The sequence below is a fragment of the Battus philenor genome, unplaced genomic scaffold, assembly GCF_028537555.1.
Source record: "Battus philenor isolate CCGP_79_NKW_IND1 unplaced genomic scaffold, ilBatPhil1.0.hap1 SCAF_24, whole genome shotgun sequence".
In the NCBI taxonomy this organism is placed as follows: domain Eukaryota; kingdom Metazoa; phylum Arthropoda; class Insecta; order Lepidoptera; family Papilionidae; genus Battus; species Battus philenor.
In genome coordinates this window covers 7,337,982-7,352,825 of record NW_027181687.1, presented here as the reverse complement: position 1 = coordinate 7,352,825, position 14,844 = coordinate 7,337,982, and the positions used below count along the sequence as shown (strand labels likewise).

The following is a 14,844-nucleotide window of genomic DNA, read 5'->3' as shown; positions in this document are numbered from 1 at the left end:
AGTAAAAACTCCTTTTAGCAAACAAACTGTGTGTATGATTTGGCGATTCTGTATGTACATATTTGTTGTCAGTTACATATCTGGAAAATAAACATACAAGTATTGCGTGTAAAAATTTTTTAATAGCCTTATTATACTTATGTTCTCTTGGTATTATTTAATCTTGCTATACGTTTCCCAAAAATTAAATATTAAAAAGTATGGTTTGTATCCAAGTGTATATTTTTTAGTTTTTTTAACATAAAATTTTCCTTATTCAAAGCAAATTTACATTCATACAAAAGTCACAACTACTTTTTTAAAAAAACTCGTATTCGAATGTATTTCAAAAATAGTGCATGAAATAGTCCGACGCATAGATTAAAAAGCCCTCGTTAATAAAACACGCATGCAATTGACGCATGCACTTAAGTGCACGTTCATCTCGTAACGCGGAGTCCGTACCACGTGGAACAAAACATGGCGGGGCCCTCCAAAATTTATTACCTCATTTCCTCGCAGCGTGGAACAAGCGCACCAAGAATAATTCACATAAAGTACTGTTTGTAAACTGCAACCTGGCGTGAGATGATTATGTGGGACCGAAACACTTTACGAGTGGCAACGTTAAATGCTTTTATTACGACTTCAACAACCCTAACAAGGTACCACAACATTTAATTATGTTTTATATATACTATCAGTTGACCTGCTTATTCCGATTAATAGTCAATTGTTATAAAACAAGAAAAACATAAGATTTTGACATTGAATTTATTTCCATGTTTATTATACAATTATTTATCTACTCATTATTAAATATCATATACTCTTTGTTATTCTAATAGGATCCTTATATCTTAAAATATGAGCCATTTATCGCGTAGCATAATGTGTGAACAGATTTCGGATATTCAAATTTAAACAAAATCATTATTTCTTTTCTCAACGAGGACGAATCCAAAAATACAAATATCGGAAAGATATTTATGGGAGACATACTATAATCGCCACCATTGGCGGGTTGGTTATCACGTATTATGGTACGCAGAGAGCACTCAAACACTGCTGATACTTAGTACATACAAAAATTTCTGTTTTTCTGTTTATAAAATTAAAGAACTTTAATTTCGGTTAACGTTATTACGTGCTAAAATAAAAATTTAAACATTGGAGGTAGATGTTTATATCTGCAACACTTTTTTAAGCTAATGCAGATTTTATCGAACATTTTATTTGGAAAACGTAAAGTTTTCTATATATGAGATGATATATGTATAATTACCTATAAAGATTTCAACGATAAATTTTTAAAAAAACTGTGAAAATAGTTTAATTATTCAATTGTATTTATGCAATTTCAAAATAATGTTTTGTAGATCACGGAAAGTCATTGGATGCGGAGGGCGCAAGATCGGTCATATCGACGACCTTTGGGGGAGGACCATACTTTGCAGTGGGAATCTATCAGCTTAAAAGAAAAAAAAACGGTATCAATTAAAGGAGTCTGTTTACTGCGACGTACCATACCCTTATCGTAATATATATACTGTATATATACCGTAATGTATATGTATATACGTATATATTATTATATAAATAATATTGACAAGAATACGTTCCTATATATCCATATCTTATATATCCTCCTATAACAATATATTAATTTATTATTTTGTCGATAGTTATAAAGGACAATATCGGTCAGTGACGAAACGCTCTAGTAAGTATAATGTTATACATAAACAATACTTTTTGGTTGCTTGCAACAGGCTTGATTCCTTAATCATTATTGTATTCTGTGTTTAATTTGTTGCTCTTTGTGCCAAAAATCACAGATATCAGTCTTAATTGGAAAAGCGACTACGGGTGATCTTTCATAGATAGGTACCGCGGTTTCTCACAAATCGCAGCGACCACCGAGGAGATTTTCGTAGATAGGAATTATAGGGTTATGTAACCCTGTTCTCCCTCCAGTGGCTGGGTACCTTAAACATTCGAAAAATTCCCTCCTACTATCCCCGAAAACCCAAAAAAAATACTGGAAGAAAGTATTAAATTCATTCAATCAACACAATCTAAAACCAATATTTTGTCTCAATAAGGAAAAATAATTTTTGTTTATTTTTCAGTACTAGTTTCTTATATCGAACTTTTATTGTTAGTAATTCTTTTTTTATGAATAATATTTATTAAGCAATCTTAAACGCAACACATGCATATACAAAGACGATACATCCGAGCCTGATCTTATTCGTCGGTGCCCTATTACGGAAACGTTTAGACCTCTTCCCTATATACCGAATCTGGGCCGCAACTCTCCAATTTCGAGACTGTACCACAAAATGTGCTGATTCATTTTGTTCCTTAAGTATTTGGTTATACTATTTTACCCCATTTTTTCCGTGATTATTACCTATATTAATTTCGCTACTTTAAAATATTCTTATTTTAACGGAGCTCTATCTTATTTTAGGCATTTTAGTTACTCTGTTATTTATATATCTATCATAATTATACTACATAAGGTTTAATTTTGAGCACGTCATTTTCATGAATTCTGTGAACTTCTTTAAATAAGTAGTATATGAGAATTTAACTGTTTATTAAAATAAACATATGTAAATTACATGTACAATCTTGTAAAAAAAATACTTATTTAACTGTTCCAAAAAATAAAGTATTTTAAAATATTTCTTGATGTAAACTAATCGATCGGTTGGTGCTGATATTTCCTACTTTAACATATGTGCGTAATTATCTAAATTACATAAAATTTTTCACCTTGTTACACCAATGGCATAATAGCTACATTGTAAATAAGAGAATAATAGTAACGGATGAAGCTGTAAAAGCCGTAAAGCTAACAGCAACAATTTCAGACACAATGCAACGCAAGACAAGCAGTACATGACTAAATCTCGCCATCCCAGGTCGCGGGATTGTTTTCTTCTATATAGTCTTACTTCACACTTTTTTTATCAATTATTTTGAATTGTCACTGGCCACAAGCAGGATTCCAGAGGATTGACAATAGCTTCTTCTCGGTACCTTAACACCATACAGCGATTGTAAGCCCGCCAGCAAATCGTGACGAGTCTGGGATATTCCCCCATTGATACCTTTGGGGGAGGCCTTTGCCGTTTAAAGATAGCTAAGTGCGAATGTAAAAAAAATGTTTAAATAATACTTAAGTCCATAGATACTACAGACAAGATAAGAACTCTACAGACATACTTATTTTATACGTAACTTCACAGCCTTTTAAAGACGAGCGAAAGCATTTATTTTAGGGTGTCGCGTGTCAATAGAAAATCCTATTTATTTTCCCGTCGAACACAGTACGAAATCCAATACGTCTATCAAACATGCAAAAAGGTGACACGCGATTGGTTTGATATTCGGTGAAAGTTTGTAAAATATATATTATAAAAACCGAATTTGTCGTGGTACAATTTTTTATAAATATGATGTTTATTTAGTCTTAAAGAAGACCTATAAGGTCAGTTAATGGTAAATAACTCTTCCAATACACGACATCATCATCAGCCGTTTCAGTCGTTGGACATCCACAGCTGGACATAACCATCACACATTTATTTTTAATAGGACCGCTTGGAGGCTGCCTGTATTCAGCGTCTTGTGGTATATAATATGGTGAGTCCAAGATACAGTGTGTCAAAGATAAACGAAAGAGAATTTATATAAATTTGTTCAAAAATTATTTAATAGTTGTAAATTGGGAATTTGTACTTGCCTATGTATAAATTCTCTGGAATGAATAATTTGCTGTTAATTAAAATTAATATCGTTTATAAAGAAAATTTTAAAGTTAGCATTTTAAATGTTGACTAGTTTTTTTCTTCATCGATAAAATAAATAATTATCAAGCAAGGTACAAAGTTAAATGTAATGTTGTACATTTTATATTGTTTACAATTAACAATTTGTTTTATAAAAATCGTTATTACTTTCAAATTAATCACTATAGATCAAATTTCTAGTTTCGGATTACTGGTAGCTCAAAATGCTATTTGTTATTATATTGTAAATTTCTAGTTGGTTATAAATCAAATAAACCGTGCGATGTAAAGCCTATAGGCTGAAAAGCCAAGGGTCTACATGGTCAAACCTTAATAAGATATCTGACTGTGAGCTTTGCGGCTGAAAGTAGCAGTTGATTTCAAGAGAATCTTTTACCTTCTGAATCTAAAGTGAAATTACCATAGAAGATGTAGTTGCTGAAGCCGATAAGGAAAACTTCTCTGCAGTATAAAAAAGTGAGATGGACGTATACTTTTCATTTTTTTCCTACTCTGAAGCTCTGGTGTTTTCTTGTAAAAATTAAAAGCGAATATTAGGTGAACCCTTAGTTACAGAAAACGATTCACACTTGACCATCTGCTCTCATGTTATTTTAGCAAATAAAACTCGAAAGTAACACTTTATTAAAGTTTTGCTCATTTTTGGCCGACCGGGGAGCTGTTTTCTTTACACGCTTGAGTCCATAGAGCAGTATTTCTTTTATCTTCAATAGTTTGCCCGTATTCCACGCTAGACGATATGGATCTTTTCATAAACATTTCTTTCATTTCGAGCCAGTCATGATTACAAATGATTAAGCTTTTAACGGTATTACGAAAAAGTTTCAAATGTAATGTTAACACTCAAATTTTTCGAGTCGTTTTTTTTTTACTTATTTGTATCAACTTTTGGAAAGCACATCATGTCATTATTTTAAACAAGATCGAAATGAATTTTTATTCTTATATCCCTTGAGACCGAACAGAATGAGTTATAATATATGTGACGACAAGTACCACGTTGTATCAATAAGGTTTCTAAAAGTGACACTTCGACGTGACGATATACAATGCGATTGGTTGTAGATGTAAAAGCTTTAAGGTCGTGAATTTAGATCTTCACATTCGCTAACAAAAAAAAGTTGAGCTTTTTACGTTTATTTCAAAACACTATATAAAATTTCACATTTCTATTGCAATGCGATAAGCCAATGACTTCTGGCAGTACAAATTTTGTAGAGATAGACAGTAAACAATAATAAATTATAAAGTAATATAAACTAATTTTGAAAACACTTTTTTTCTTATATTAATATAATGATATTTATTACTTCTGAAATCATTTATTTTAGGTAGGGTGTACCATACATAAATTAATATCAAATAAGCTTTACATTCATCTCCTTAAAACTCTTACACCTATAACCAATTACCCTGTATATTCATATTACTCGTGCTTTAAAATTATTGCACAAATAGTGCAGAAATAATTAAAAGAAATGTTAAAATAACAATTAATAGGATTAAATAATAATAAAGCAACAATTGTTATTTATAGATTTACTAGAATCTAATTTTTGGTTTCTTCGTTTATCTATCTTTTCATTCTCGTTTATACAAGCAGCACAAACATCGTTTTATTGAAGTAGTCATTCTGTATATACTAGACTTGAAATTTAAAACTCTTAAATATTTCAATGCCAAATATTATTTCGGTAGCACGAAACCGCAGTACCGCGCGGTGAGGTCGAGGTCAAGAAAAAAGGAGGATTAGCTTTGACGGTGGATTGACGGAACGGGACGTATGATATTCACCCCGATCTCGCCGCGAGCATAACTGACGCGCGCTATAGCAGTTTCGGTATTGTATCAGTGGGCATATAGAGCTTAATCGTGCTTTTTATTTATTTATTGATATCATTATCCGTTTACGATTAGTTTAGGTACCGTTTAGAATATTACACATCGTGCTCCTCTATAATGGCATTCTTCAACTTAATACTGTAGCATTCTTGTAAGAAAAGGACCAATATTTAGCCACTTCCGCACATACAGTGGTAGTCGTGCAACATATGCACCGCCCGCCAGCCCGCTGATAATTACGCATGCGGCAAACAACGCGAATTACACAACTACCACCGTTAAAACACTCAACACGTGTTTCATCCCTCCACGGGGCAACTTCAGGGTTGTGTTGCACCGAAGTTTTTTAGCCATCACTTTTATAATATCTTTATCACGGACGTCTTTGTAGTTATTAATTTCGAGAGATCCACTTGCGTGTCTTCAACTTGAGCCGATGCTTTGTTGCTTAACCCGAAAAGCTCAGAGTCCTTTGTTGGACCCTCTATAATTAGTGAGAAACGGTTGCGCAATAAGGATATGATTTATTCTCTGTTTAACGAATACAATATTTCAATAGTTCATTAATAAAATAGTTAAAAAATTATAACACATACAGGCATTGACATATCACAATTTTTGGAAAATTATTGATTCAAATTAAGAATTTAATGAAATCACAAAAATATTTGTCAGAATAAATAGTTAACTAGTAAAAAGTCAAAATAATAGCGATAAATAAAATCTTTGAAAATTTTTAATTGTTAGAATTAATGTCTTAATAATAATAGTAACGATGTCAAATACTCACCCTGAGACACTGATATAAAGAATGAATCACTTTTTTGTAAACGATCTTCAGTATTCTAATAACAACACAAAAATATTCTACTTCACAATAATTTACATTTTCCCTATTAGTTTACTACTGTAGGCAAATTGACAACAAACTGGAACCTCCACGAATTTATTTATTACATCTCATGATACAAATGATAACTGTATCTAATCTCATCTTTAAGTACTTTGACATTTGCAGATAACAGAACCTTGTAACGTTCATTATCAGATATTTAAATTTTACATCCGTAGAGAGTTCGACGTTTGATTGACGCCGTAGTTATTTAGGATGATGCAAGAGAGTCTTTGTTACTAGTAATAAAGGATTATATTTATTAACAACGAATTATCTTCATCACTTCAAACACAAGACCTCCTCTACTGGGCCTGGAGAGTTATATTGATATAGAAACGTAGTATCTCAGTCTGTGTCTTATTAGCAAACTCACAGGCGCTTAACGAGACACGGACAGAGCTATGCTCGAAATTGAATAAGAAGTTAGAAAATACCGAAACGAAAGAAACCGACCTAGTCCAGCCGATCGGCAAATTGAAGTGGTGCAGGGTAAAACATCTGACAAGGTGGATAAATGACTTTGCTTAGATCGTCTGAAGACGACGCGGGCCGCTTTCGACGAAGAATTATTTCTTTTCAACTAAGATAACTATAATCCGATAATAGAAATTATCTAGCTGAGATACGGCGCTCTCAACACCCCCATTCTCGATAAAATATCTGAGCTTATCCATTTCGTGCATCAAAAGATGTACAGTGTTAAATGACTTTACTTTAGATCAAATTCGTTCTATTTATGTCATAAAAGTCCCTGTTATCATTATGATAGCAATACGAGAGGCCCAAAAACGAAACCAAATAAAAAAAAACTATACACGTCTCATAGATCACCACGATCATCCAATATTGGTCAGAAAGCATCGCACCCTTGGTGAGGTTATACAATGCTTATGCCTTCTAATTAAAGTACTTGGAGTTGTTGACTAGCTCTCATACACTCTTCAAATAATTGGGAAGATTAGCTTAATTAAAGGTATGTTCACCACTGAACATGGGCCTGCCTGCATCCAGTATCTTCAGATTATTATCATATTAGATTAATTTTAATTTCATCTATAATATGATTGGTGAAAAAATATTATCGACAAAAAATTAGTAAACCTTTATTTTATCGATAGATACGATTGATATAGATAGTAAATACGAGAAAATTAAGAAAATTTAATTTCTCAAACGTAATATGTGTTAAGGAAATAGAATTCAATTTAAAAAAGAGTCTTTCTTCCAACTACACATTGGAAACCATAGTAAATATAGCGTTAAAGAATCGATTTTCTCTGTTATTATCTTCACTACTTTCGATTAATTACAATCAGGAATATGTTTTAACACAGAATTTTTTTTTCTTAATTAATTTATCGTTACTTCAAAAATTACTTTACGTTATCCAAACTTGAAATAAACAAATCGTTGCCCACCCTTTTACAAAATAAGTTATACAGGACGAATATTTGACGATAAAATTATACAGGACGCCCACTGCTGGACATACACCTCCTTCGTAGATTTTCAATAGAACTAATTGGAAGCGCTTGCAAGGTCGTCTGTCCACCTTGTGAACTTACGTCCTACTCTGAGCTTGCCAGTCCGTAGTCTCCACTCTAGATCCTTAAGGCCCAAGCGGCAATTCTTTTCACGTGCTATGATGCCTACCAACTGTCACTTCAGTAGGTGTATTATCTCTTACTAATATTAAACCTCTCTCTCTCTCTCTAATCGTACTTGTGACCTTGGCAGAAGGTCAAAATACAAAAAAACTAAATAAAGAATCTACATTAGTTAAGAATTATGTTGCAGATATTTGCACCCACTTCCGATCTTTAATGTATACTCAGTATTAGCAGTGGTCGCCCAGCGGCAAAGAACTGAGATTTACGATCGTAGGTTGCGGATTCGATCCCCGATGTACAATCTTACATAATTCACACTTTGTGCAATAATTACAAAGGATTGCCAACGCTCACAAACGAAAGGTAGCCAGCAGCGTCCTCTGCATACGTAATCCCACAATACGACCATCAACCTGCCTGCCCAGCGTGGCGATTATAGTATCCCCATAAATATCGTTGGGAGGGGCCTATGCCTTCCAATTATTGTCTATGGGCTGAAACGACTATTTGATATGATAAATGATATTTATTTGCCAAGCTTCATCACATTTATCAACATGTTGTATATAACCGCCAAAATTATTTGTCTTTTTGACATTAATTCTGTTTTAATGGCAGCCGTCTCTAAACTTACCCTTGCAATTAGAAATAAAATGGTATGTTTATAATCTAATAACGATTCGCAGACGATATAGCTGTAGTTGCTTAAAATTCAAAAGAACTGGAAATGTTGTTTTACTCTCTAAATCAATGATATATAACACGCGTTAATCGTTATTTCTGTCAATAAAAAGAGAAAAAAGGTACGTCTGATTACGACCGTGCGTTAAGAATTAACGTCTCTGTATAAAGTCGTGCTCGAAATCACGGCCGTATTAGATAATAAAGCGATTTCACCGCCTCGAGTCCTTAAGGGAAATGTCGCATAATTATAACGGTTCATCTGTTCCGAATAGCTTTTATCGACTGACAGTACTCTGGCATTCTTTGTGTATGTATCTAACAACGGTATTTGTTACTTTGGGAAAATATTCTTCTCTCAAAACGTCCCTTCCTTTTGTTCTATTAAAAGTTTCCACTTGATTTCACTGCTCCGTAATTTCGTTTTTATTTGCTTTGAACGAAATTCTCTGTAGATCGAGTAAGATCTTTAGTTGAAGATAATGTGGTTTATTGTTTTTCTTTCGTGTTATAGATGTCAATATGTATTGAACTTATTGGGACTCGAAGCAGGAAGCTAATTTCTGGTCTTAAACCTTGTGAAGATTGAAAGCTATAGTAATTTTTTGTGACAACTTTGTGCTACTATAATAATTGGCCCGTAGAATTCCAACAAAAAAAAATAATATTACGTATTTTAAGGTGATTGCTTTATTGATATATTAAATGTGAAATAAATTAATGATGTTAAACAACAATATACATTTGCAGGCCAAGGAGCAGAGGTATCCTAGCGGAGATTTGCGATCGCAGTTCGCGGGTTCGATTCCCGGGATACAATCTTACATAGTTAACACTGAGCATTGATTATATATGATTACCACTCCTCACAAACAATATTATGGGCAGTAGCGTCCACTACGTACTGTCGAAACTGCGATCGCCTGCCAAGCATGGTTATTATAGTATTGGGCCCCGTGGATATCTTGGGGGAGGTTTATACCTTGATATAGTCATCTATGGGTTGAAACAACGATTTTATAAGTTAAATGATATTTACTCGTCAAGCTTTACCGCATTTAGTGGGCGTCTGTAAACTAAAACGTTGACGAACAGTCAAACGCCTGAAGTTCAAAGCTAACTATCAAATGCGAAAACCTTTAATTATTAAAGTCATCATAATTTACGAAATTTTAATTTTGTTTTGTCTTAAGAACTATCCACAAAGGATTAAGAAGCTTGCAGTAAAAATTAGAATGAAAACCTTAAGGTCGTTTTAAAGTTCGGGTGTAACCGAAAATTAGTGTAAATATTTGGATTCAATCGACATTTTAATAATTTTACTTGAGATGTTTTATTTTATTCGCAAAAATCTTGACTTTAATCATAACATTCGTCGCTTGGTAAATATATCAGCATAACACACCTTTTATGGCCATCAATATTAACAACTAATTCCATTGATGAATGAGATTGTTGTTATAAAGAATATTACGGAACTAAGATTGCCAAATTCTAAATATTTTTTAAGAGTAAAATTTGTATCTAAGCCATTTTGGAAATCTCGGAAGTAAATTTGAAAATGTATAAAAAAGGTTTATGTCTTAAGTTGCTCATTAATGCATATCGTTTCAGTATAAGCAACTCTAAAAAACTATAACATATTCTATGAATTTATAAGTAAGACATCTCCGATTGTATTTAAGTTATTACTCTGTGTGATTTTATTATATTAATGCCAGAAATGAGAAAATAAGCAGAAGAACGAAACGAAGGAAAGTTCATCAATGTAGCTCGAAGAATTATTCGTCGGAAGTGGCAGTGAGCGCAGCACATTGCTCGTGTAACCAACGGCCTTTGGGACCGAAAGACTTATCTAAAGTAGCGATAGCTTGTGAAGGCCCACAACCAGGTGAATCGACGATATAGCCAAGATCACGGGAATTCGCTAGATGGTGGTAGTGCAAGACCGGTCATCGTGGCGATGTTTAAGGAACCTGATTATGATTAATTTAGTAAAACATAATCAACGATAAAAACGTCATACTTTAATAAGATTTTTTCTAATAAAAATCACCCTTAACTTTCTGAAGAAATATCGACGTGGCCTGTGATCCATTATAACTGAGAACTTTTAAGAACTTTCGTCATCAATTGCGAACTGCAAGTTTGTCAAACTTCGTTCATTGTAGCGGGATTCGAGTGGAAAAGTATGGGCAATTATTATTGTGACTTGCCCGAATTGAACGAAAGTAGGTCGAACCATAAATATTCACGTGAAACTACTTCAAAACCGTGAACTGATATTATGCGGAATAATTACACCATAACAAGCACGGTTAGGTATATCATTGTATAGTAAGTTAAACCCTAGTCAAGTTAATACTACTGGGACTTGCCTTCACGCAAAGAGAAGATGTAGACCAGAGGCGAATTGTGACAATTTTTATAGGGCTTATAACAACATAAACAAAAACCTAGAGTAAAAAACGAATCTATTCGTCGGTCTTTTCGGCGAGTGAAGTCATCTATTGCTAAGATATGGAATTAATTACGCGTTATTTACGATAACAACATAATTTCTTATTATCAATAATGCATTGAGACGGTTTTACGCCATATTTGACATAAAAGTTTTGACTTTATTTGATCTCAAAAACGACGCTCAATAAAGATAAACTAAGAAATAACTGACGATGCCGATACGTTCGTTTGTATACTTATGAACGCCTGACTGCGGCGTGTGGCTGTCCAGAATAATTTAATTAGATATTTATACAGAATGACTATTTTGAACAGTCTAGAACTTAACATACTCGTACATCTATAATTTTAAACTTTACAATGATAATTGATACTAACTCCATGTACAGTACAGTGACATTATTTTATGTTGTATTACTGCAAAATGTAAAAATTGAATACTATGTATATTCCCTGATTTAAACTATCAATAATAATTAATAATTTATTCATGGCTATTTAATTTCAAATAAAAGATATAGAAATTCTACTTACATCGAAGTATTAACCTCGTGTCAAATATTTATGGCTTCGCTTTCCCCTTGCTTTCAACGCGTAAAATTATGTAAAAATATGAATAAATCGGTAACAGGCGATTTAATGTCATTCAGATGATATTTCGAATAAATTTAACATTTTTTATCGTATTCTTATTCCATTCCTTATGAAAAAAGGTCTAAGAATATAATAGTTAAAAATATAAATGACTCTATATAATTTCGACTCAACTGCTTTAAACAAAAGAACTCACCGCATGATCAAGTCAAGCGGAAACTTTCAATGGTACAATGAGCTGATCATTTTCTTCAAAGTAACGAACAGCCCGGTATCTCGAAGACGCGCAAACAATAGCAAGTATCTTTGCAGACGATAAGCTTTTCAGAACAGAAGGGTCATTGTAATTAACATAATTTCCTTGGAAGAATACTGTTTATTCAAATACACCACAGCCTATATTTAGAAACCAGGGATACTCAAATTTCCCTTTTTAAAATATTATTATAACAATCGACAAACAAACTATTGGTTGACATTAATTTAATAGTTTTGATTATTACATGTGCAAATAGCGGTTATATATGTTGAAAAGAGCAAAACTCGCCCGTTTGTCCGATAGTTCGATTATTTTGTTTTCAAATTTTGGTTAAGGGAAATTTAGATTAAAGGAAATTGAAAATTAATGAGTAAGGTTTTTAAGAAAAATGGAATAAATATTTATTTTTAAGAAAAATGGAATAAATATTTATTTTTAAGAAAAATGGAATAAATACTAGGAGAATAATAAAAGCAACAATTTCCCTTTTCTGTACAAACTAGGGGAATTTTTTATTTTATTTTCCAGGCTTCTTAGACCATACATGGCTAGCTTTTGTGTAGTTACGAGTTTATGTACTTAAGAGTGAACTAAAATCTTTTTTCCCCCCCGCAGAGAATTTAGCTCGTCTTACCACTAGTATTTGCGGTGGGGCCCAGGTGTCTTTTCTTTCTATCTTGTGGAAAACACAGGACCCCGAGGAGGTAATGGCTGCTCTGGAGCAGAACTACGCGCGGCCAGAGCGATTGATTTCACAAGAAATTGCCGAACTTCGGAGTTTAAAGATAAGTAACCCAGAACATTTAAATACTTGGCTAATAAACTAAGGAACTGTGTTCCTACTATAAAGTGGCTTAAACAAACAGAGTATTTGTCCTCGATCGGATTGCTTCGCACGGTGCTATTAAAGCTTAGCGAGCACACCAGAGATCGCTTTACCGACTATCCTGCCACAGACAGGCCTTTTGAGCTAACCGTCAATAAATTAGAACTACTTTCTAGATTTGTAGTTATTGAAGCAGAGCGACAGTTTAACTATAACTATTTAGTTGACGTATCACCAGTTGCGTTCCATAGTAAGGCCCAAGGTTCTTCAAATAGAAAGACCAATAATTTGTCTGTCCACGCCACTGGTTATAAGGACAAAACCTGTGAGTATACGTACTGCAGGCAAGTTACACACACAGTAAAGAAATTTAAAAACGTTTTTTTATCTCACAGTTAAAGACAGATGGCGCTGGGTGCGAGAATCAAAAACTTGTTTTAGGTGCCTAAAATCTAACCTGCACACATGGAACAACTATCGAGCTAAGCGCTGCAGCTTCTACGACTGTACCAGACGTCATCGCACTCTTCTTCATGGCAATGAAGTGAATGGCAATAAAAATAAAACCTCTTGTAACATTTGTCAATCACCACAGGACGCTTCGCATAATATAGCTGAGCCTCAGCTATTGAGTCTTACCAAATTACCGACGTTGTGGCTGCTATATCGGTACACCGTACCTGGAACAAGCTTTCACGGACTACTCAAGATCCTACCAGTGACTTTAAGAGGGACCACGCGATACCTTCAACACCTTCGCGCTTCTCGATAAGGGCAGTACCTTGGGGCAGAAATCACCGGCCGACGCATAAAATCTGCACTTGAGGTGGGACAGAGTGCTAAACCCCAATAATTCTTGATAGCCGTCATCGAATAGTGCATCTTATTATCCTACATAAACATTGCAAAGCACACACGCCTATCGCATTAATGTCAATTCAATATGATATTATTTGAGCAAAGTCGACTCCCTTTGAACAATCGTCTTGTTTGACAATTCATCGACAAAAACGCCTCCGCAACGGGCGACGTAAATCGAGAAACGCCGCCGCAGAAGGAAACCGCGTTGACATACATCGCCACAACATAGGGCTTGCCACTCAAGACGCCGCGCGATTTCCAGAGCCCTTTATGATGTTATTCCCACTGATGTTTAAATAGCCATGTGATTTGTTCGGTACAAACATTCATTCATATGGAACAGCCCTACAGTTTACTTCTACTGTGTTTCGTGTCAGTCATAATAGTAACAATCTCTACTTCTTAAATAATATTACAATAATTGACCTAACAAGAATAGCAGCGACTGTCCAACTTTCAGCGCACAAATTCTAAACAGTGTTTGAATTTTAATAATGAATTTGAAAAAGCAATGCCATATTAACACTTAAAAGTAAAATACATTTAGTGGCCAATACAGTACATGTTATATGGAGCTTTCTCATCCTTCCACAATGCCTAAAATGTGTTATGTTGTGCTTAACACAAGTAATAAGGCACATTGTTTTGTCTTTTGTAATACAACATCTTATTCATATCTACGGCAGGTTAAGAATTAAAACAGTACTATATCATCCATTACCGCAGTAAAGCTATGGTCCTGGAGCACCCTTGAATTAAATTCCTAAACGTACTGACTGACAATTTAAATACGAGATTCTCTCACTTGGCGCCTGGCCTTCCTGATCACTCCATGGAGTCTGATGTTCCGAAATAGCCAACGTAGTAGTAGCTTAGCGTTTAACCATCTTTAATCTGCGAAAATAATGAATATCATTCACGAAAAAAAATATAAGGTGCCCTCAGACAGATATTAATGCACACCTATATATTGAATGGCATATAAACGCTGTGTAAAAAGTAAAAATACC

General features: G+C 33.9%; 1 protein-coding gene across 1 annotated transcript in view; it reads right to left on the bottom strand.

Moving 5' to 3' along the window:
• LOC137924570 (uncharacterized) overlaps positions 1–6,518 on the bottom strand; it is a 110,240-nt gene extending 103,722 nt beyond the window's left edge. The window contains exon 1 of the mRNA XM_068767963.1: positions 6,436–6,518. The gene's annotated coding sequence lies outside the window, so the exon portion shown is untranslated. The remainder of the gene's footprint in view (positions 1–6,435) is intronic.
• Positions 6,519–14,844: the final 8,326 nt, after the last annotated feature.